Raw genomic sequence first — 27622 nt, 5'->3', positions numbered from 1 at the left:
ACACACAGAAACCCCTTCCCCACACACTGAAACATCTTCCCCACACAGTTGAAACTCCTACCGCACACACTGAAACGCCTTCCCCACACACTGAAACCCCTTCCCCACACACAGAAACCCCTTCCCCACACACTGAAACCACTTCCACACACACTGAAACGCCTTCCCCACACAATGAAACCCCTTCCCCACACACAGAAACCCCTTCCCCAACACTGAAACACATCCCCACACACTGAAACTCCTTCCCCACACACTGAAACACATCCCAACACAATGAAACCCCTTCCCCACACTCTGAAGCACATCCCCATACTCTGAAACACATTCCCCACACACTGAAACCCCTTCCCCACACACTGAAACCATTCCTCTCACAGTGAAACCCTTCCCCAAACACTGAAACCCCTTCCTCACACACTGAAACTCATCCCCACACACTGAAACCCCTTCCCCACACACTGAAACCCCTTCCACACATACTGAAACACTTCCCCACACACTGAAACCCCTACCCCACACAATGAAACCCCTTCTGCACACACTGAAACCCCTTGCACACACAATGAAACACCTTCCCCACACAATGAAACACCCTCCCCAATTACTGATACCCCTTTCCCACACTCTGAAACACCTTCCCCACACACTGAAACACCTTCCCCACACACTGAAACCCCTTCCCCAAACACTGAAACCCCTTCCGCACACAGTTAAACCCTTCCCCACACACTGAAACACCTTCCCCACACACTGAAACCCCTTCCACACACACACTTAAACCCATCCCCACACACTGAAACGCCTTCCACACACCCTGAATCCCCTTCCCCACACACTGAATCCCCTTCCCCCACATTGAAACCATTCCCCACATTCTGAAACCCCTTCCCCACATACTGAAATCCCTTCCCCACACACTGAAACCCTTCCCCACACTCTGAAACCCCTTCCCCACACACTGAAACACCTTCCCCACACACTGAAACCCCTTCCCCACACACTGAAACACCTTCCCCACAAACTGAAACCCCTTCCCCACGCACTGAAACCCCTTCCCCACACACTGAAACCCCTTCCTCACACACTGAAACTCATCCCCACACACTGAAACCCCTTCCCCACAAACTGAAACCCCTTCCGCACATACTGAAACACTTCCCCACACACTGAAACCCCTACCCCACACAATGAAACCCCTTCCGCACACACTGAAACCCCTTCCCCACATACTGATACCCCTTTCCCACACACTGAAACACCTTCCCCACACACTGAAACACCTTCCCCACACACTGAAACCCCTTCTGCACACACTGAAACCCCTTCCCCACACACTGAAACCCCTTCCCCACACATTGAAAAATATCGCCACACACTGAAACCCCTTCCCCACACACTGAAACACATCCCAACACAATGAAACCCCTTCCCCACACTCTGAAGCACATCCCCATACTCTGAAACACCTTCCCCACACACTGAAACCCCTTCCCCACACACTGAAACCATTCCTCTCACAGTGAAACCCTTCCCCACACACTGAAACCCCTTCCTCACACACTGAAACTCATCCCCACACACTGAAACCCCTTCCCCACACACTGAAACCCCTTCCGCACATACTGAAACACTTCCCCACACACTGAAACCCCTACCCCACACACTGAAACCCCTACCCCACACAATGAAACCCCTTCCGCACACACAGAAACCCCTTCCACACACAATGAAACACCTTCCCCACACACTGAAACCCCTTCCCCACATACTGATACCCCTTTCCCACACACTGAAACACCTTCCCCACACACTGAAACACCTTCCCCACACACTGAAACCCCTTCCCCAAACACTGAAACCCCTTCCGCACAGAGTTAAACCCTTCCCCACACACTGAAACACCTTCCCCACACACTGAAACCCCTTCCACACACACACTTAAACACATCCCCACATACTGAAACGCCTTCCACACACCCTGAATCCCCTTCCCCCACATTGAAACCATTCCCCACATTCTGAAACCCCTTCCCCACATACTGAAATCCCTTCCCCACACACTGAAACCCTTCCCCACACTCTGAAACCCCTTCCCCACACTCTGAAACCCCTTCCCCACACACTGAAACACCTTCCCCACACACTGAAACCCCTTCCCCACACACTGAAACACCTTCCCCACAAACTGAAACCCCTTCCCCACGCACTGAAACCCCTTCCCCACACACTGAAACCCCTTCCTCACACACTGAAACTCATCCCCACACACTGAAACCCCTTCCCCACAAACTGAAACCCTTTCCGCACATACTGAAACACTTCCCCACACACTGAAACCCCTACCCCACACAATGAAACCCCTTCCGCACACACTGAAACCCCTTCCCCACATACTGATACCCCTTTCCCACACACTGAAACACCTTCCCCACACACTGAAACACCTTCCCCACACACTGAAACCCCTTCTGCACACAGTGAAACCCTTCCCCACACACTGAAACCCCTTCCCCACACATTGAAACACATCGCCACACACTGAAACCCCTTCCCCACACACTGAAACACATCCCAACACAATGAAACCCCTTCCCCACACTCTGAAGCACATCCCCATACTCTGAAACACCTTCCCCACACACTGAAACCCCTTCCCCACACACTGAAACCATTCCCCTCACAGTGAAACCCTTCCCCACACACTGAAACCCCTTCCTCACACACTGAAACTCATCCCCACACACTGAAACCCCTTCCCCACACACTGAAACCCCTTCCGCACATACTGAAACACTTCCCCACACACTGAAACCCCTACCCCACACAATGAAACCCCTTCCGCACACACAGAAACCCCTTCCACACACAATGAAACACCTTCCCCACACACTGAAACCCCTTCCCCACATACTGATACCCCTTCCCCACATACTGATACCCCTTCCCCACACACTGAAACACCTTCCCCACACGCTGAAACACCTTCCCCACACACTGAAACCCCTTCCCCAAACACTGAAACCCCTTCCGCACACAGTTAAACCCTTCCCCACACACTGAAACACCTTCCCCACACACTGAAACCCCTTCCACACACTCACGTAAACACATCCCCACACACTGAAACGCCTTCCACACACACTGAATCCCCTTCCCCACACACTGAATCCCCTTCCCCCACATTGAAACCATTCCCCACATTCTGAAACCCCTTCCCCACATACTGAAATCCCTTCCCCACACACTGAAACCCTTCCCCACACTCTGAAACCCCTTCCCCACACACTGAAACACCTTCCCCACAAACTGAAACCCCTTCCCCACGCACTGAATCCCCTTCCCCACACACTGAAACCCCTTCCTCACACACTGAAACTCATCCCCACACACTGAAACCCCTTCCCCACACACTGAAACCCCTTCCGCACATACTGAAACACTTCCCCACACACTGAAACCCCTACCCCACACAATGAAACCCCTTCCGCACACACTGAAACCCCTTCCACACACAATGAAACACCTTCCCCACACACTGAAACCCTTTCCCCACATACTGATACCCCATTCCCACACACTGAGACACCTTCCCCACACACTGAAACACTTTCCCCACACACTGAAACCCATCCCCACACACTGAAACCCATCCCCACACACTGAAACCCTTCCCCACACACTATAACAACTTCCCCACAAACTGAAACCCTTCCCCACCCACTGAAACACAGTCCCCGCACATTGACACACATCCCCACACACTGAAACACCTTCCCTACACAATGAAACACCGTCCCCACACACTGAAACACCTTCCCCACACATTGAAACACCTTCCACACACACTGAAACCCATTCCCCACACACTGAAACCACTTCCACACACTGAAACACATTCCCCACACACTGAAACCCCTTCCGCACACACTAAAACCCATCCCCACACACTGAAACCCCAGCAAAACACACACTGAAACCCCTTCCCCACACACTGAAAGCCCTTCCCCACACACTTAAACCCATGCCCACACACTGAAACCCATCCCCACACACTGAAACCCATCCCCACAAACTGAAACAACTTCTCCACACACTGAAACCCTTCCGCACGCACTGAAACACATCCCCACACACTGAAACACCTTCCCCACACACTGAAACACCTTCCCCACACACTGAAACACCTTCCCCACATACTGAAATACCTTCCCCAGACACTGAAACACCTTCCCCGCACACTGAAACCCCTTCCCCACACACTGAAACAGCTTCCACACACACTGTAACCCTTCCCCACACACAGAAACAATTCCCCACACACTGAAAACCCTTCCCCACAAACAGAAACCCCTTCCCCACACACTGAAACCACTTCCCACACACTGAAACCCTTCTCCACACACTGAAACCCCTTCCCCACACACTGAAACCCCTTCCCCACACTCTGAAGCCCCTCCCCACACACTGAAACCCTTTCCCCACATAGTGAAACCCCTTCCCCACACACTGAAACAACTTCCCCACACACTGAAACCCCTTCCGCACACAGTTAAACAATTCCCCACACACTGAAACCCCTTCGCCACACAATGAAACCCCTTCCCCACACACTGAAACCCCTTCCCTACTCACTGAAACACCTTCCGCACACAACGCAACACCTTCCACATAAATGAAACACCTTCCCCACAGACTGAATCCCCTTCCCCACACACTGAAACCCCTTCGGCACACAATGAAACTCCTTCCCCACACACAGAACCTCCATCCCCACACACTGAAACACCTTCTGCACACACTGAAAACCCTTCCGCACACACTGAAACACCTTCCCAACACAGTGAAACCCCTTCCCCACATAATGAAACCCCTTCCCCACACACTGAAACCCCTTCCGCACAAACTGAAACATCTTCCCCACACACTGAACCCACTTCCCCACACTCTGAAACCCCTTCCGCACACAGTGAAACCCTTCCCCACACACTGAAACCCCTTCCCCACACACTGAAACACATCGCCACACACTGAAACCCCTTCCCCACACACTGAAACACATCCCCACACATTGAAACCATTCCCCACACTCTGAAACCCCTTTCCCACATACAGAAACCCCTTCCCCACACACAGAAACCCTTCCACACACTCTGAAACCCCTTCCCCACACACTGAAACACCTTCCCCACACACTGAAACCCCTTCCCCACGCACTGAAACCCCTTGCCCACACACTGAAACACCTTCCCCACGCACTGATTCACCTTCCACACACACTGAAACCTATCACCACACACTGAAACGCCTTCCCCACACACTGAAAACCATCCCCAGACACTGAAACCCCTTCCCCACACACTGAAACGCCGTCCCCACACACTGAAACATCTTCCCCACACAGTGTAACCCTTCCCCACACACTGAAACCCCTTCCCCACACATTGAAACACATCGCCACACACTGAAACCCCTTCCCCACACACTGAAACACATCCCCACACACTGAAACCCCTTCCGCACACACTGAAACCCATCCCGACACATTGAAACCCATCCCGACACACTGAAACCCATCCCCACACACTGAAACCCATCCCCACACACTGAAACCCATCCCCACACACTGAAACACCTTCCCCACACACTGAAACCCCTTCCGCACACACTGAAACATCTTCCCCACACAGTGAAACCCTTCCCCACACACTGAAACCCCTTCCCCACACATTGAAACACATCGCCACACACTGAAACCCCTTCCCCACACACTGAAACACATCCCCACACACTGAAACCCCTTCCTCACACACTGAAACACATCCCCACACACTGAAAACTTTCCCCACACACTGAAACACCTTCCGCACACCATGAATCCCTTCCCCACAGACTGAAACCCCTTCCCCGCACACAGAAACCCCTTCCCCACACACTGAAACATCTTCCCCACACAGTTGAAACTCCTACCGCACACACTGAAACGCCTTCCCCACACACTGAAACCCCTTCCCCACACACAGAAACCCCCTCCCCACACTCAGAAACCCCTTCCCCACACACTGAAACCACTTCCACACACACTGAAACGCCTTCCCCACACAATGAAACCCCTTCCCCAACACACAGAAACCCCTTCCCCTACACTGAAACACATCCCCACACACTGAAACTCCTTCCCCACACACTGAAACACATCCCAACACAATGAAACCCCTTCCCCACACTCTGAAGCACATCCCCATACTCTGAAACACCTTCCCCAGACACTGAAACCCCTTCCCCACACACTGAAACCATTCCTCCCACAGTGAAACCCTTCCCCACACACTGAATCCCCTTCCTCACACACTGAAACTCATGCCCACACACTGAAACCCCTTCCCCACACACTGAAACACCTTCCGCACATACTGAAACACTTCCCCACACACTGAAACCCCTACACCACGCAATGAAACCCCTTCCGCACACACTGAAACCCCTTCCACACACAATGAAACACCTTCCCCACACACTGAAACCCCTTCCCCACATACAGATACCCCTTTCCCACACACTGAAACACCTTCCCCACACACTGAAACACCTTCCCCACACACTGAAACCCCTTCCCCAAACACTGAAACCCCTTCCGCACACACACTGAAACACATCCCCACACACTGAAACCCCTTCCACACACACACTGAAACACATCCCCACACACTGAAACGCCTTCCACACACACACTGAAACACATTCCCACACACTGAAACCCCTTCCACACACACACTGAAACACATCCCCACACACTGAAACGCCTTCCACACACACTGAATCCCCTTCCCCACACACTGAATCCCCTTCCCCCACATTGAAACCATTCCCCACATTCGGAAACCCCTTCCCCACATTCTGAAACCCCTTCCCCACATACTGAAATCCCTTCCCCACACACTGAAACCCTTCCCCACACTCTGAAACCCCTTCCCCACACACTGAAACCCCTTCCCCACAAACTGAAACCCCTTCCCCACACACTGAAACACCTTCCCCACAAACTGAAACCCCTTCCCCACGCACTGAAACCTCTTCCCCACACACTGAAACCCCTTCCACACACACTGAAACTCATCCCCACACACTGAAACCCCTCCCCCACAAACTGAAACCCCTACACCACACAATGAAACCCCTTCCGCACACACTGAAACCCCTTCCACACACAATGAAACACCTTCCCCACACACTGAAACCCCTTCCCCACATACTGATACCCCTTTCCCACACACTGAAACACCTTCCCCACACACTGAAACACCTTCCCCACACACTGAAACCCCTTCCGCACACAGTGAAACCCTTTCCCACACACTGAAACCCCTTCCCCACACATTGAAACACATCGCCACACACTGAAACCCCTTCCCCACACACTGAAACCCCTTCCCCACACACTGAAACACATCCCCACACACTGAAACCCCTTTCTCACACACTGAAACACATCCCCACACACTGAAAACTTTCCCCACACACTGAAACACCTTCCGCACACAATGAATCCCTTCCCCACACACAGAAACCCCTTCCCCACACACAGAAACCCCTTCCCCACACACAGAAACCCCTTCCCCACACACTGAAACATCTTCCCCACACAGTTGAAACTCCTACCGCACACACTGAAACGCCTTCCCCACACACTGAAACCCCTTCCCCACACACAGAAACCCCTTCCCCACCCACTGAAACAACTTCCACACACACTGAAACGCCTTCCCCACACAATGAAACCCCTTCCCCACACACAGAAACCCCTTCCCCACACACTGAAACACATCCCCACACACTGAAACCCCTTCCCCACTCACTGAAACACATCCCAACACAATGAAACCCTTCCCCACACTCTGAAACCCCTTCCCCACACACAGAAACCCCTTCCCCACCCACTGAAACAACTTCCACACACACTGAAACGCCTTCCCCACACAATGAAACCCCTTCCCCACACACAGAAACCCCTTCCCCACACACTGAAACACATCCCCACACACTGAAACCCCTTCCCCACTCACTGAAGCACATCCCCATACTCTGAAACACCTTCCCCACACACTGAAACCCCTTCCCCACACACTGAAACCATTCCTCTCACAGTGAAACCCTTCCCCACACACTGAAACCCCTTCCTCACACACTGAAACTCATCCCCACACACTGAAACCCCTTCCCCACACACTGAAACCCCTTCTGCACACAGTGAAACCCTTCCCCACACACTGAAACCCCTTCCCCACACATTGAAACACATCGCCACACACTGAAACCCCTTCCCCACACACTGAAACACATCCCCACACACTGAAACCCATTCCTCACACACTGAAACACATCCCCACACACTGAAAACTTTCCCCACACACTGAAACACCTTCCGCACACCATGAATCCCTTCCTCACAGACTGAAACCCCTTCCCCACACACTGAAACCCCTTCCCCACACACTGAAACATCTTCCCCACACAGTTGAAACTCCTACCGCACACACTGAAACGCCTTCCCCACACACTGAAACCCCTTCCCCACACACAGAAACCCCTTCCCCACCCACTGAAACGCCTTCCCCACACACTGAAACGCCTTCCCCACACAATGAAACCCCTTCCCCACACACAGAAACCCCTGCCCCACACACTGAAACACATCCCCACGCACTGAAACGCCTTCCCCACACACTGAAACACATCCCAACACAATGAAACCCCTTCCCCACACTCTGAAGCACATCCCCATACTCTGAAACACATTCCCCACACACTGAAACCCCTTCCCCACACACTGAAACCATTCCTCTCACACTGAAACCCCTTCCCCACACACTGAAACCCCTTCCCCACACACTGAAACCCCTTCCCCACACACTGAAACCCCTTCCGCACATACTGAAACACTTCCCCACACACTGAAACCCCTACCCCACACAATGAAACCCCTTCCACACACACTGAAACCCCTTCCACACACAATGAAACACCTTCCCCACACACTGAAACCCCTTTCCCACATACTGATACCCCTTTCCCACACACTGAAACACCTTCCCCACACACTGAAACACATTCCCCACACACTGAAACCCCTTCCCCAAACACTGAAGCCCCTTCCGCACACAGTTAAACCCTTCCCCACACACTGAAACACCTTCCCCACACACTGAAACCCCTTCCACACACACTTAAACACATCCCCACACACTGAAACGCCTTCCACACACACTGAATCCCCTTCCCCACACACTGAATCCCCTTCCCCCACATTGAAACCATTCCCCACATTCTGAAACCCCTTCCCCATATACTGAAACCCCTTCCCCACACACTGACACACCTTCCCCACAAACTGAAACCCCTTCCCCACGCACTGAAACCCCTTCCCCACACACTGAAACCCCTTCCTCACACACTGAAACTCTTCCCCACACACTGAAACCCCTTCCCCACACACTGAAACCCCTTCCGCACATACTGAAACACTTCCCCACACACTGAAACCCCTACCCCAAACAATGAAACCCCTTCCGCACACACTGAAACCCCTTCCACACACAATGAAACACCTTCCCCACACACTGAAACCCTTTCCCCACATACTGATACCCCTTTCCCACACACTGAATCACCTTCCCCACACACTGAAACACCTTCCCCACACACTGAAACCCCTTCCCCAAACACTGAAACCCCTTCCACATACAGTTAAACCGTTCCCCACACACTGAAACACCTTCCCCACACACTGAAACCCCTTCCACACACACTGAATCCCCTTCCCCCACATTGAAACCATTCCCCACATTCTGAAACCCCTTCCCCACATACTGAAATCCCTTCCCCACACACTGAAACCCTTCCCCACACTCTGAAACCCCTTCCTCACACACTGAAACCCCTTCCCCACAAACTGAAACTCCTTCCCCACGCACTGAAACCCCTTCCCCACACACTGAAACCCCTTCCCCACACACTGAAACAGCTACCCCACGCACTGATTCCCCTTCCACACACACTGAAAACCATCCCCAGACACTGAAACCCCTTCCCCACACGCTGAAACCCCGTCCCCACACACTTAAACTCCTTCCACACACACTGAATTCCATCCCCACACACTGAAACCTATCCCCACACACTGAAACCCCTTCCCCACACACTGAAAACCATCCCCAGACACTGAAACCCCTTCCCCACACACTGAAACCCCGTTCCCACACACTGAAACTCCTTCCACACACACTGAATTCCATCCCCACACACTGAAACCCATCCCCACACACTGAAACACCTTCCCCACACACTGAAACCCCTTCCACACACACTGAAACCCATCCCGACACACTGAAACCCATCCCCACACACTGAAACCCATCCCCACACACTGAAACACCTTCCCCACAGATTGAAACACCTTCCACACACACTGAAACCCATCCCCACACACTGAAACCCATCCCCACACACTGAAACCCTTCCCCACACACTGAAACAACTTCCCCACAAACTGAAACCCTTCCCCACCCACTGAAACACAGTCCCCAAACATTGACACACATCCCCACACACTAAAACACCTAGCCCACACACTGAAACACCTTCCCCACACACTGAAACACCTTCCCCACACACTGAAACACCTTCCACACACACTGAAACCCACTCCCCACACACTGAAACCACTTCCACACATTGAAATACATTCCCCACACACTGAAACCCCTTCCGCACACACTAAAACCCATCCCCACACACTAAAACCCCAGCACCACACACTGAAACCCCTTCCCCACACACTGAAAGCCCTTCCCCACACACTTAAACACATCCCCACACTCTGAAACACCTTCCCCACACACTGAAACCCCTTCCACAAACACTGAAACCCATGCCCACACACTGAAACCCATCCCCACACACTGAAACCCATCCCCACACACTGAAACAACTTCCCCACACACTGAAACCCTTCCCCACACACTGAAACACATCCCCACACATTGAAACACATCCCCACACACAGAAACACCTTCCCCACACACTGAGACACCTTCCCCACACACTGAAACACCTTCCCCACACACTGAAATACCTTCCCCGGACACTGAAACACCTTCCCCACACACTGAAACCCCTTCCCCACACACTGCAACACCTTCCCCACACATTGAAACAACTTCGCCACACACTGAAACCCCTTCCCCACACACTGAAACAGCTTCCCCACACACTGTAACCCGTCCGCACACACATAAACAATTCCCCACACACTGAAAACCCTTCCCCACAAACAGAAACCCCTTCCCCACACACTGAAATCCCTTCCCCACACACTGACACCCTTCTCCACACACTGAAACCCCTTCCCCACACACTGAAACCCCTTCCCCACACACTGACGCCCTTCCCCACACAATGAAACCCCTTCCCCACACACAGAAACCCCTTCCGCACACAGTGAAACCCTTCCCCACACACTGAAACCCCTTCCCCACACACTGAAACACATCCCCACACTCTGAAACCCCTTCCCCACACACTGAAACACATCCCCACACAATGAAACCCCTTCCCCACACTCTGAAGTACATCCCCACACTCTGAAACACTTTCCCCACACACTGAAATCCCTTCCCCACACAATGAAACCCATTCCTCTCACAGTGAAACCCTTCCCCAAACACTGAAACCCCTTCCCCACACACTGAAACCCCTTCCGCACACACTGAAACCCCTTCCGCACACAATGAAACACCTTCCCCACACACTGAAACTCCTTCCCCACATACTGATACCCCTTTCCCACACACTGAAACACCTTCCCCACACACTGAAACACATTCCCCACACACTGAAATCCCTTCCCCACACACTGACACCCTTCTCCACGCACTGAAACCCCTTCCCCTCACACTGACGCCCTTCCCCACATACTGACGCCCTTCCCCACACAATGAAACCCCTTCCCCACACACAGAAACCCCTTCCGCACACAGTGAAACCCTTCCCCACACACTGAAACCCCTTCCCCACACACTGAAACACATCCCCACACTGAAACACATCCCCACACACTGAAACCCCTTCCCCACACACTGAAACACATCCCCACACAATGAAACCCCTTCCCCACACTCTGAAGTACATCCCCACACTCTGAAACACTTTCCCCACACACTGAAACCCCTTCCCCACACAATGAAACCCATTCCTCTCACAGTGAAACCCTTCCCCACACACTGAAACCCCTTCCCCACAGACTGAAACCCCTTCCGCACACACTGAAACCCCTTCCACACACAATGAAACACCTTCCCCACACACTGAAACTCCTTCCCCACATACTGATACCCCTTTCCCACACACTGAAACACCTTCCCCACACACTGAAATCCCTTCCCCACACACTGACACCCTTCTCCACACACTGAAACCCCATCCCCACACACTGAAACCCCTTCCCCACACACTGACGCCCTTCCCCACACAATGAAACCCCTTCCCCACACACAGAAACCCCTTCCGCACACAGTGAAACCCTTCCCCACACACTGAAACCCCTTCCCCACACACTGAAACACATCCCCACACACTGAAACCCCTTCCCCACACACTGAAACACATCCCCACACAATGAAACCCCTTCCCCACACTCTGAAGTACATCCCCACACTCTGAAACACTTTCCCCACACACTGAAACCCCTTCCCCACACAATGAAACCCATTCCTCTCACAGTGAAACCCTTCCCCACACACTGAAACCCCTTCCCCACACACTGAAACCCCTTCCGCACACACTGAAACCCCTTCCGCACACACTGAAACCCCTTCCACACACAATGAAACACCTTCCCCACACACTGAAACTCCTTCCCCACATACTGATACCCCTTTCCCACACACTGAAACACCTTCCCCACACACTGAAACACCTTCCCCACACACTGAAACCCCTTCCCCACACACTGAAACCACTACCGCACACAGTTAAACCCTTCCCCACACACTGAAACACCTTCCCCACACACTGAAACCCCTTCAACACACACACTTAAACACATCCCCACACACTGAAACGCCTTCCACACACACTGAATCCCCTTCCACACACACTGAATCCCCTTCCCCCACATTGAAACCATTCCCCACACTCTGAAACCCCTTCCCCACATACTGAAACCCCTTCCCCACACACTGAAACCCCTTCCCCACACACTGAAACCCCTTCCCCACACACTGAAACACCTTCCCCACACACTGAAACCCCTTCCCCACACACTGAAACCCCTTCCCCACACACTGAAACAGCTTCCCCACGCACCGATTCCCCTTCCACACACACTGAAACCTATCCCCAAACACTGAAACCCCTTCCCCACACACTGAAAACCATCCCCAGACACTGAAACCCCTTCCCCACACACTGAAACACCGTCCCCACACACTGAAACTCCTTCCACACACACTGAATTCCTTCCCCACACACTGACACCCATCCCCACACACTGAAACAACTTCCCCACACACTGAAACCCCGTTCCCACACACTGAAACTCCTTCCACACACACTGAATTCCATCCCCACACACTGAAACCCTTCCCCACACACTGACACCCTTCTCCACACACTGAAACCCCTTCCCCACACACTGAAACCCCTTCCCCACACACTGACGCCCTTCCCCACACACTGAAACCCCTTCCCCACACACTGAAACACATCCCCACACTCTGAAACCCCTTCCCCACACACTGAAACACATCCCCACACAATGAAACCCCTTCCCCACACTCTGAAGTACATCCCCACACTCTGAAACACTTTCCCCACACACTGAAACCCCTTCCCCACACAATGAAACCCATTCCTCTCACAGTGAAACCCTTCCCCACACACTGAAACCCCTTCCCCACACACTGAAACCCCTTCCGCACACACTGAAACCCCTTCCACACACAATGAAACACCTTCCCCACACACTGAAACTCCTTCCCCACATACTGATACCCCTTTCCCACACACTGAAACACCTTCCCCACACACTGAAACACCTTCCCCAAACACTGAAATCCCTTCCCCACACACTGACACCCTTCTCCACACACTGAAACCCCTTCCCCACACACTGAAACCCCTTCCCCACACACTGACGCCCTTCCCCACACAATGAAACCCCTTCCCCACACACAGAAACCCCTTCCGCACACAGTGAAACCCTTCCCCACACACTGAAACCCCTTCCCCACACACTGAAACACATCCCCACACACTGAAACCCCTTCCCCACACACTGAAACACATCCCCACACAATGAAACCCCTTCCCCACACTCTGAAGTACATCCCCACACTCTGAAATACTTTCCCCACACACTGAAACCACTTCCCCACACAATGAAACCCATTCCTCTCACAGTGAAACCCTTCCCCACACACTGAAACCCCTTCCCCACACACTGAAACCCCTTCCGCACACACTGAATCCCCTTCCACACACAATGAAACATCTTCCCCACACACTGAAACTCCTTCCCCACATACTGATACCCCTTTCCCACACACTGAAACACCTTCCCCACACACTGAAATCCCTTCCCCACACACTGACACCCTTCTCCACACACTGAAACCCCATCCCCACACACTGAAACCCCTTCCCCACACTCTGACGCCCTTCCCCACACAATGAAACCCCTTCCCCACACACAGAAACCCCTTCCGCACAAAGAGAAACCCTTCCCCACACACTGAAACCCCTTCCCCACACACTGAAACACATCCCCACACACTGAAACCCCTTCCCCACACACTGAAACACATCCCCACACAATGAAACCCCTTCCCCACACTCTGAAGTACATCCCCACACTCTGAAACACTTTCCCCACACACTGAAACCCCTTCCCCACACAATGAAACCCATTCCTCTCACAGTGAAACCCTTCCCCACACACTGAAACCCCTTCCCCACACACTGAAACCCCTTCCGCACACACTGAAACCCCTTCCACACACAATGAAACACCTTCCCCACACACTGAAACTCCTTCCCCACATACTGATACCCCTTCCCCACACACTGAAACACCTTCCCCACACACTGAAACACCTTCCCCACACACTGAAACACCTTCCCCACACACTGAAACACCTTCCCCACACACTGAAACCCCTTCCCCACACACTGAAACCACTACCGCACACAGTTAAACCCTTCCCCACACACTGAAACACCTTCCCCACACACTGAAACCCCTTCCACACACACACTTAAACACATCCCCACACACTGAAACGCCTTCCACACACACTGAATCCCCTTCCAAACACACTGAATCCCCTTCCCCCACATTGAAACCATCCCCCACACTCTGAAACCCCTTCCCCACATACTGAAACCCCTTCCCCACACACTGAAACCCTTCCCCACACTCTGAAACCCCTTCCCCACACACTGAAACCCCTTCCCCACACACTGAAACCCCTTCCCCACACACTGAAACCCCTTCCCCACACACAGAAACAGCTTCCCCACGCACTGATTCCCCTTCGACACGCACTGAAACCTATCCCCACACACTGAAACCCCTTCCCCACACACTGAAAACCAACCCCAGACACTGAAACCCCTTCCCCACACACTGAAACACCGTCCCCACACACTGAAACTCCTTCCACACACACTGAATTCCATCCCCACACACTGACACCCATCCCGACACACTGAAACACCATCCCCACACACTGAAACACCATCCCCACACACTGAAACCCCTTCCGCACACACTGAAACCCATCCCCACACACTGAAACCCATCCCCACACACTGAAACCCATCCCCACACACTGAAACCCATCCCCACACACTGAAACACCTTCCCCACAAACTGAAACCCTTCCCCACCCACTGAAACCCATGCCCACACACTGAAACCCATCCCCACAAACTGAAACCCTTCCCCACCCACTGAAACACAGTCCCCACACATTGACACACATCCCCACACAATGAAACACCTTCCCCACACACTGAAACACCTTCCCCACACACTGAATCAGCTTTCACACACACTGAAATCCATTCCCCACAAACTGAAACCACTTCCACACACTGAAACACATTGCCCACACACTGAAACCCCTTTCGCACTCACTAAAACCCATCCCCACACACTTCAACCCATCCCCACACACTGAAACCCCACCAACACACACTGAAACCCCTTCCCCACACACTGAAAGCCCTTCCTCACAAACCTAAACACATCCCCACACTCTGAAACACCTTCCCCACACACTGAAACCCCTTCCGCAAACACTGAAACCCATGCCCACACACTGAAACCCATCCCCACACACTGAAACCCATCCCCGCACACTGAAACAACTTCCCCACACACTGAAACCCTTCCCCACACACTGAAACACATCCCCACACACTGAAACACATCCCCACACACTGAAACACATCCCCACACACAGAAACACATCCCCACACACAGAAACACCTTCCCCACACACTGAAACACCTTCCCCACACACTGAAACACCTTCCCCACACACTGAAATACCTTCCCCAGACACTGGAACACCTTCCCCACACACTGAAACCCCTTCCCCACACACTGAAACCCCTTAACCCACACACTGAAACCCCGTCCCCACACACTGATACTCCTTCCACACACACTGAAACCCATCCCCACACACTGAAACCCATCCCCACACACTGAAACCCATCCCCACACACTGAAACACCTTCCCCACACACTGAAACCCCTTCCGCACACACTGAAACCCCTTCCGCACACACTGAAACCCATCCCCACACACTGAAACCCATCCCCACACACTGAAACCCATCCCCACACACTGAAACACCTTCCCCACACACTGAAACCCCTTCCGCACACACTGAACCCCATCCCCACACACTGAAACCCATCCCCACACACTAAAACCCATCCCCACACACTGAAACCCATCCCCACACAATGAAACACTTTCCTCACAAACTGAAACCCTTCCCCACCCACTGAAACACAGTCCCCACCCACTGAAACACAGTCCACACACATTGACACACATCCCCACACACTGAAACACCTTCCCCACACACTGAAACACCTTCCCCACACACTGAAACACCTTTCACACACACTGAAACACATTCCCCACACACTGAAACCACTTCCACACACTGAAACACATTCCCCACACACTGAAACCCCTTCAGCACACACTAAAACCCATCCCCACACACTAAAACCCATCCCCACACACTGAAACCCCACCACCACTCACTGAAACCCCTTCCCCACATACTGAAAGCCATTCCCCACCCACCTAAACAGATCCCCACACTCTGAAACACCTTTCCCACACACTGAAACCCCTTCCGCAAACACTGAAACCCATGCCCACAGACTGAAACCCATCCCCACACACTGAAACCCATCCCCGCACACTGAAACAACTTCCCCACACACTGAAACCCTTCCCCACACACTGAAACACATCCCCACACACTGAAACACATCCCCACACACAGAAACACCTTCCCCGCACACTGAAACACCTTCCCCACACACTGAAACACCTTCCCCACACACTGAAATACCTTCCCCAGACATTGAAACACGTTCCCCACACACTGAAACCCCTTCCCCACACACTGAAACCCCTTCCCCACACACTGAAACACATCCCCACACAATGAAACCCCTTCCCCACACGCTGAAGTATATCCCCACACTCTGAAACACTTTTCCCACACACTGAAACCCCTTCCCCACACAATGAAACCCATTCCTCTCACAGTGAAACCCTTCCCCACACACTGAAACACCTTCCTCACACACTGAAACTCATCCCCACAAACTGAAACCCCTTCCCCACACACTGAAACCCCTTCCGCACACACTGAAACCCCTTCCACACACAATGAAACCCCTTCCCCACACACTGAAACCCCTTCCCCACATACTGATACCCCATTCCCACACTCTGAAACCCCTTCCACACACAATGAAACCCCTTCCCCACACACTGAAACCCCTTCCCCACATACTGATACCCCATTCCCACACTCTGAAACACCTTCCCCACACACTGAAACACCTTCCCCACACACTGAAACCCCTTCCCCACACACTGAAACCCCTTCCGCACACAGTTAAACCCTTCCCCACACACTGAAACACCTTCCCCACACACTGAAACCCCTTCCACACACACACTTAAATACATCCCCACACATTGAAACGCCTTCCACACACACTGAATCCCCTTCCCCACACACTGAATCCCATCCCGACACACTGAAACCCATCCCGACACACTGAAACCCATCCCCACACACTGAAACCCATCCCCACACACTGAAACCCCTTCCGCACACACTGAAACCCATCCCCACACACTGAAACCCCTTCCGCACACACTGAAACCCATCCCCACACACTGAAACCCATCCCCACACACTGAAACCCATCCCCACACACTGAAACCCATCCCCACACACTGAAACACCTTCCCCACAAACTGAAACCCTTCCCCACCCACTGAAACACAGTCCCCACACATTGACACACATCCCCACACACTGAAACACCTTCCCCAAACACTGAAACACCTTCCCCACACACTGAATCAGCTTTCACACACACTGAAATCCATTCCCCACAAACTGAAACCACTTCCACACACTGAAACACATTGCCCACACACTGAAACCCCTTTCGCACTCACTAAAACCCATCCCCACACACTTAAACCCATCCCCACACACTGAAACCCCACCAACACACACTGAAACCCCTTCCCCACACACTGAAACCCCTTCCGCAAACACTGAAACCCATGCCCACATACTGAAACCCATCCCCACACACTGAAACCCATCCCCGCACACTGAAACAACTTCCCCACACACTGAAACCCTTCCCCACACACTGAAACACATCCCCACACACTGGAACACATCCCCACACACTGAAACACATCCCCACACACAGAAACACCTTCCCCACACACTGAAACACCTTCCCCACACACTGAAACACCTTCCCCACACACTGAAATACCTTCCCCAGACACTGGAACACCTTCCCCACACACTGAAACCCCTTCCCCACACACTGAAACCCCTTCCCCACACACTGAAACCCCTTCCCCACACACTGAAACACATCCCCACACAATGAAACCCATTCCTCTCACAGTGAAACCCTTCCCCACACACTGAAACCCCTTCCTCACACACTGAAACTCATCCCCACACACTGAAACCCCTTCCCCACACACTGAAACCCCTTCCCCACATACCGATACCCCTTTCCCACACACTGAAACACCTTCCCCACACACTGAAAGACCTTCCCCACACACTGAAACCCCTTCCCCACACACTGAAACCCCTTCCGCACACAGTTAAACCCTTCCCCACACACTGAAACACCTTCCCCACACACTGAAACCCCTTCCACACACATTTAATCCCCTTCCCCCACATTGAAACCATTGCCAACACTCTGAAACCCCTTCCCCACACACTGAAACCCCTTCCCCACACACTGAAACCCCTTCCCCACACTCTGAAACCCCTTCCCCACACACTGAAACACCTTCCCCACACACTGAAACCCCTTCCCCACACCCTGAAACCCCTTCCCCACACACTGAAACAGCTTCCCCACGCACTTATTCCCCTTCCACACACACTGAAACTTATCCCCACACACTGAAACCCCTTCCCCACACACTGAAACCCCGTCCCCACACACTGATACTCCTTCCACACACACTGAATTCCATCCCCACACACTGAAACCCATCCCCACACACTGAAACCCCTTCCGCACACACTGAAACCCCTTCCGCACACACTGAAACCCATCCCCACACACTGAAACCCATCCCCACACACTGAAACCCATCCCCACACACTGAAACACCTTCCCCACACACTGAAACCCCTTCCGCACACACTGAACCCCATCCCCACAAACTGAAACCCATCCCCACACACTGAAACCCATCCCCACACAATGAAACACCTTCCCCACAAACTGAAACCCTTCCCCACCCACTGAAACACAGTCCCCACCCACTGAAACACAGTCCCCACACATTGACACACATCCCCACACACTGAAACACCTTCCCCACACACTGAAACCCTTCCCCACACTCTGAAACCCCTTCCCCACACACTGAAACACCTTCCCCACACACTGAAACACCTTCCCCACACACTGAAACCCCTTCGCCACACACTGAAACCCCTTCCCCACACACTGAAACAGCTTCCCCACGCACTTATTCCCCTTCCACACACACTGAAACCTATCCCCACACACTGAAACCCCTTCCCCACACACTGAAACCCCGTCCCCACACACTGATACTCCTTCCACACACACTGAATTCCATCCCCACACACTGAAACCCATCCCCACACACTGAAACCCCTTCCCCACACACTGAAACCCCTTCCGCACACACTGAAACCCATCCCGACACACTGAAACCCATCCCCACACACTGAAACCCATCCCCACACACTGAAACACCTTCCCCACACACTGAAACTCCTTCCACACACACTGAATTCCATCCCCACACACTGTCACCCATCCCCACACACTGAAACAACTTCCCCACACACTGAAACCCCTTCCGCACACACTGAAACCCATCCCGACACACTGAAACCCATCCCCACACACTGAAACCCATCCCCACACACTGAAACCCATCCCCACACACTGAAACCCATCCCCACACACTGAAACCCATCCCGACACACTGAAACCCATCCCCACAAACTGAAACCCTTCCCCACCCACTGAAACACAGTCCCCACACATTGACACACATCCCCACACACTGAAACACCTTCCCCACACACTGAAACACCTTCCCCACACACTGAAACACCTTCCCCACACACTGAAACACCTTTCACACACACTGAAACACATTCCCCACACACTGAAACCACTTCCACACACTGAAACACATTCCCCACACACTGAAACCCCTTCTGCACACACTAAAACCCATCCCCACACACTAAAACCCATCCCCACACACTGAAACCCCACAACCAAAAACTGAAACCCCTTCCCCACATACTGAAAGCCATTCCCCACACACCTAAACACATCCCCACATTCTGAAACACCTTTCCCACACACTGAAACCCCTTCCGCAAACACTGAAACCCATGCCCACACACTGAAACCCATTCCCACACACTGAAACCCATCCCCGCACACTGAAACAACTTCCCCACACACTGAAACAACTTCCCCACACACTGAAACACATCCCCACACACTGAAACACATCCCCACACACAGAAACACCTTCCCCGCACACTGAAACACCTTCCCCACACACTGAAACACCTTCCCCACACACTGAAATACCTTCCCCAGACATTGAAACACCTTCCCCACACACTGAAACCCCTTCCCCACACACTGAAACCCCTTCCCCACACACTGAAACACATCCCCACACAATGAAACCCCTTCCCCACACGCTGAAGTACATCCCCACACTCTGAAACACTTTTCCCACACACTGAAACACCTTCCCCACACAATGAAACCCATTCCTCTCACAGTGAAACCCTTCCCCACACACTGAAACCCCTTCCTCACACACTGAAACTCATCCCCACACACTGAAACCCCTTCCCCACACACTGAAACCCCTTCCGCACACACTGAAACCCCTTCCACACACAATGAAACCCCTTCCCCACACACTGAAACCCCTTCCCCACATACTGATACCCCATTCCCACACACTGAAACACCTTCCCCACACACTGAAACACCTTCCCCACACACTGAAACACCTTCCCCACACACTGAAACCCCTTCCCCACACACTGAAACCCCTTCCGCACACAGTTAAACCCTTCCCCACACACTGAAACACCTTCCCCACACACTGAAACCCCTTCCACACACACACTTAAATACATCCCCACACACTGAAACGCCTTCCACACACACTGAATCCCCTTCCCCACACACTGAATCCCCTTCCCCCACATTGAAACCATTCCCCACACTCTGAAACCACTTCCCCACATACTGAAACCCCTTCCCCACACACTGAAACCCTTCCCCACACTCTGAAACCCCTTCCCCACACACTGAAACACCTTTCCCACACACTGAAACCCCTTCCCCAAACACTGTAACCCCTTCCCCACACACTGAAACAGCTTCCCCACGCACATATTCCCCTTCCACACACACTGAAACCTATCCCCACACACTGAAACCCCTTCCCCACACACTGAAAACCATCCCCAGACACTGAAACCCCTTCCCCACACACTGAAACCCCGTCCCCACAAACTGATACTCCTTCCACACACACTGAATTCCATCCCCACACACTGAAACCCATCCCCACACACTGAAACACCTTCCCCACACACTGAAACCCCTTCCGCAAACACTGAAACCCATCCCGACACACTGAAACCCATCCCCACACACTGAAACCCATCCCCACACACTGAAACACCTTCCCCACACACTGAAACCCCTTCCGCACACACTGAAACCCATCCCCACACACTGAAACCCATCCCCACACACTGAAACACAGTCCCCACACATTGACACACATCCCCACACACTGAAACACCTTCCCCACACACTGAAACACCTTCCACACACACTGAAACCCATTCCCCACACACTGAAACCACTTCCACACACTGAAACACATTCCCCACACACTGAAACCCCTTCCGCACAAACTAAAACCCATCCCCACACACTGAAAACCCACCACCACTCACTGAAACCCCTTCCCCACACACTGAAAGCCCTTCCCCACACACCTAAACTCATCCCCACACACCTAAACACATCCCCACACACTGAAACCTCTTCTGCAAACACTGAAACCCATGCCCACATAGTGAAACCCATCCCCACACACTGAAACCCATCCCCACACACAAACAACTTTCCCACACACTGAAACCCTTCCCCACACACTGAAACACATCCCCACACACTGAAACACATCCCCACACACAGAAACACCTTCCCCACACACTGAAACACCTTCCCCACACACTGAAACACCTTCCCCACACACTGAAACACATTCCCCACACACTGAAATACCTTCCCCACACACTGAAACACCTTCCCCACACACTGAAATCCCTTCCCCACACACTGAAACACCTTCCCCACACACTGAAACCCCTTCCCCAAACACTGAAACAGCTTCCCCACACACTGTAACCCTTCCCCACACACAGAAACAATTCCCCACACACTGAAAACCCTTCCCCACAAACAGAAACCCCTGCCCCACACACTGAAACCCCTTCCGCACACACTGAAACCCTTCTCCACACACTGAAACCCCTTCCCCACACACTGAAACCCCTTCCCCACACACTGAAGCCCCTCCCCACACAATGAAGCCCTTTCCCCACAAAGTGAAACCCCTTCCCCACAAACTGAAACAACTTCCCCACACACTGAAACCCCTTCCGCAAACAGTTAAACAATTCCCCACACACTGAAACCCCTTCCCCACACACTGAAACCCCTTCCCCACACAATGAAATCCCTTCCCCACACACTGAAACCCCTTCCCTACACACTGAAACACCTTCCGCACACAACGAAACACCTTCCACACACAATGAAACTCCTTCCCCACACACTGAATCCCCTTCCCCACACAATGAAACCCATCCCGACACTCTGAAACCCCTTCCCCACACATTGTAACACCTTCCCCACACACTGAAACCCCTTCCCCACACACTGAAACCCCTTCCCCACACCCTGAAACCACTTCACACACACTGAAACCCATCCCCACACACTGAAACCCTTCCCCACACACAGAAACACCTGCCCCACAAACTGAAACCCCTTCCCCACACAATGAAACACATTCCCACACTCTGAAACACCTTCCCCACACACTGTAACCCCCGCCGCACACACTGAAACCCATCCCCACACACTGAAACCTCGTCCCCACGCAATGTAACCCTTCCCCACACACAGAAACACTTCCCCACACACTGAAACCCTTCCCCACTCACTAAAACCCTTCCCCACACACTGAAACCCCTTCACCACACACTGATACCCCTTCCCCACACACTGAAACCCTTCCCCACTCACTGAAACCCATTCCCCACATAGTGAAACCCCTTCCCCACACACTGAAACACCTTCCCCACACACTGAAACCCCTTCCGCACACAGTTAAACAATTCCCCACATACTGAAACCCCTTCCCCACACACTGAAATCCCTTCCCCACACACTGAAACCCCTTCCCGACACACTGAAACACCTTCCACACCCAATGAAACACCTTCCCCACACAATGAAACACCTTCCCCACACACTGAATCCGCTTCCCCACATACTGAAACCCCTTCCGCACACAATGAAACACCTTCCCCACACACTGAAACACCTTCCGCACACACTGAAACCCCTTCCCCACACACTGAAACCACTTCCGCACACACTGAAACATCTTCCCCACACACTGAAACCACTTCCCCACACACTAAAACCCCTTCCGCACACAGTGAAACCCTTCCCAACACACTGAAGCACCTTTCCCACTCACTGAAACACATCCCCACACACTGAAACCCATTCCCCACACACTGAAACCCCTTCCCCACACACTGAAACACATCCCTACACACAGAAACCCCTTCCCCACACACTGAAACCCCTTCCGCACACACTGAAACACCTTCACCACATACTGAAACCCCTTCCCCACACACTGAAACCCCTTCCGCACACACTGAAACCCCATCCGCAAACACTGAAACACCTTTCCCACAAAATGAAACACCTTCCCCACACTCTGAAACCCCTTCCCCACACACTGAAACACATCCCCACACACTGAAACCCCTTCCTCACACACTGAAACACATCCCCACACACTGAAAACTTTCCCCACACACTGAAACACCTTCCGCACAGACTGGAATCCCTTCCCCACAGACTGAAACCCCTTCCCCACACACTGAAACACATCCCCACACACAGAAACCCCTTCCCCAAACACTGAAACCCCTTCCGCACACACTGAAACCCCTTCCCCACATACTGAAACCCCTTCCCCACACACTGAAATCTCTTCCGCACACACTGAAACCCCTTCCGCACACACTGAAACACCTTCCCCACACACTGAAACACCTTCCCCACACTCTGAAACCCCTTCCCCATACACTGAAACACATTCCGCACACACTGAAACACCTTCCCCACACACTGAAACACATCCCCACACACTGAAACCCCTTCCCGAAACACTGAAACCCATTCCCCCCACACTGAAACCCTTCCCCACACTCTGTAACCCCTTCCCCACTCACTGAAACCCATTCCCCACACAATGAAACACATCCCCACACTCTGAAACACCTTCCCCACACACTGTAGCCCCTTCCGCACACACTGAAACCCATCCCCACACACTGAAACCCCGTCCCCACGCAATGTAACCCTTCCCCACACACAGAAACACTTCCCCACACACTGAAACCCCTTCCGCACACAGTTAAACAATTCCCCACACACTGAAACCCCTTCCCCACACACTGAAACCCCTTCCGCACACACTGAAACCCCTTCCCTCCACACTGAAACACCTTCCGCACCCAATGAAACACCTTCCCCACACAATGAAACACATTCCCCACACACTGAATCCCCTACCCACATACTGAAACCCCTTCCGCACACAATGACACACCTTCCCCACACACAGAAACCCCTTCCGCACACACTGAAACACCTTCCGCACACACTGAAACCCCTTCCCCACACACTGAAACCCTTTTCCCACACACTGAAACATCTTCCCCACACACTGAAACATCTTCCCCACACACTGAAACCACTTCCCCACACACTAAAACCCCTTCCGCACACAGTAAAACCCTTCCCAACACACTGAAGCACCTTGCCCACACACTGAAACACATCCCCACACACTGAAACCCCTTCCCCACACACTGAAACACATCCCCACACACTGAAACCCCTTCCCCACACACTGAAACACATCCCCACACACTGAAAATCTTCCCCACACACTGAAACACCTTCCGCATACCTTGAATCCCTTCCCCACACACTGAAACACCTTCCCCACACACTGAAACACATCCCTACACACAGAAACCCCTTCCCCAAACACTGAAACCCCTTCCGCACACACTGAAACACCTTCACCACAAACTGAAACCCCTTCCCCACACACTGAAACCCCTTCCGCACACACTGAAACCCCTTCCGCTCACACTGAAACACCTTTCCCACAAACTGAAACACCTTCCCCACACTCTGAAACCCCTTCCGCACACACTGAAACATCTTCTGCACACACTGAAACCCCTTTCCCCACACTCTGAAACCCCTTCCGCACACACTGAAACCACTTCCCCACACACTGAAACCACTTCCCCACACACTGAAACCCATCCCGACACTCGGAAACCCTTTCCCCCCACAGTGAAACCCCTTCCCCACACAGTGAAACACCTTCCCCACACACTGAAACACATCCCCACACACTGCAACCCATCCCCACACACTGAAACACCTTCCCCACACACTGAAACCCCTTCCCCACACACTTAAACACATCCCCATATTCTGAAACGTCTTCCCCACACACTGTAACCCCTTCCGCACACACTGAAACCCATCCCCACACACTGAAACCCATCCCCACACACTGAAACTCATTCCCCACACACTGAAGCCCTTCCCCACACACTGAAACACATCCCCATACAATGAAGCACATCCCCACGCACTGAAACACCTTCCCCACACACTGAAACTCCTTCCCCACACACTGCAACAGCTTCCCCACACACTGAAACACCTTTCCCACACACTGTAACACCTTCCGCACACACTGAAGCCCATCCCCACACACTGAAACCCATGCCCACACATTGAAACACCTTCCCCACACTCTGAAACAACTTCCCCACACACTGAAACCCCTTCTGCAGACAATGAAACCCATCCGCACAAACTGAAACCCATCCACACACACTGAAACCCCTTCCCCACACACTGAAACCCCTTCCCTGCACACTGAAACACTTCCCCACACACTGAAACACCTTCCCCACACACTGAAAGCCCTTCCGCACACACTGAAACACCTTCCCCACACACTGAAACACGTTCCCCACACACTGAAACCCATCCCCACACACTGAAACCCATCCCCACACACTGAAACACATTCACCACACACTGAAACCCTTCCCCACACACTGAAAAACATCCCCACACACTGAAAAACATCTCCATACACTGATACACCTCCCCCACACACTGAAACACCTTCCCCACACACACTGAAACACCTTCCCCACACACTGAAACAACTACCCCACACACTGGATCTCTTCCCCACACACTGAAACCCCTTCCCCACACACTGAAACAGCTTCCCCACACACTGAAACCCCTTCCCCACACACACTGAAACACCTTCTCCACACACTG

Source organism: Heterodontus francisci, chromosome 25 (genome assembly GCF_036365525.1).
Source record: "Heterodontus francisci isolate sHetFra1 chromosome 25, sHetFra1.hap1, whole genome shotgun sequence".
In the NCBI taxonomy this organism is placed as follows: Eukaryota; Metazoa; Chordata; class Chondrichthyes; order Heterodontiformes; family Heterodontidae; genus Heterodontus; species Heterodontus francisci.
The sequence above is the reverse complement of the archived record's forward strand: the minus strand, read 5'-3'. Positions refer to the sequence as shown.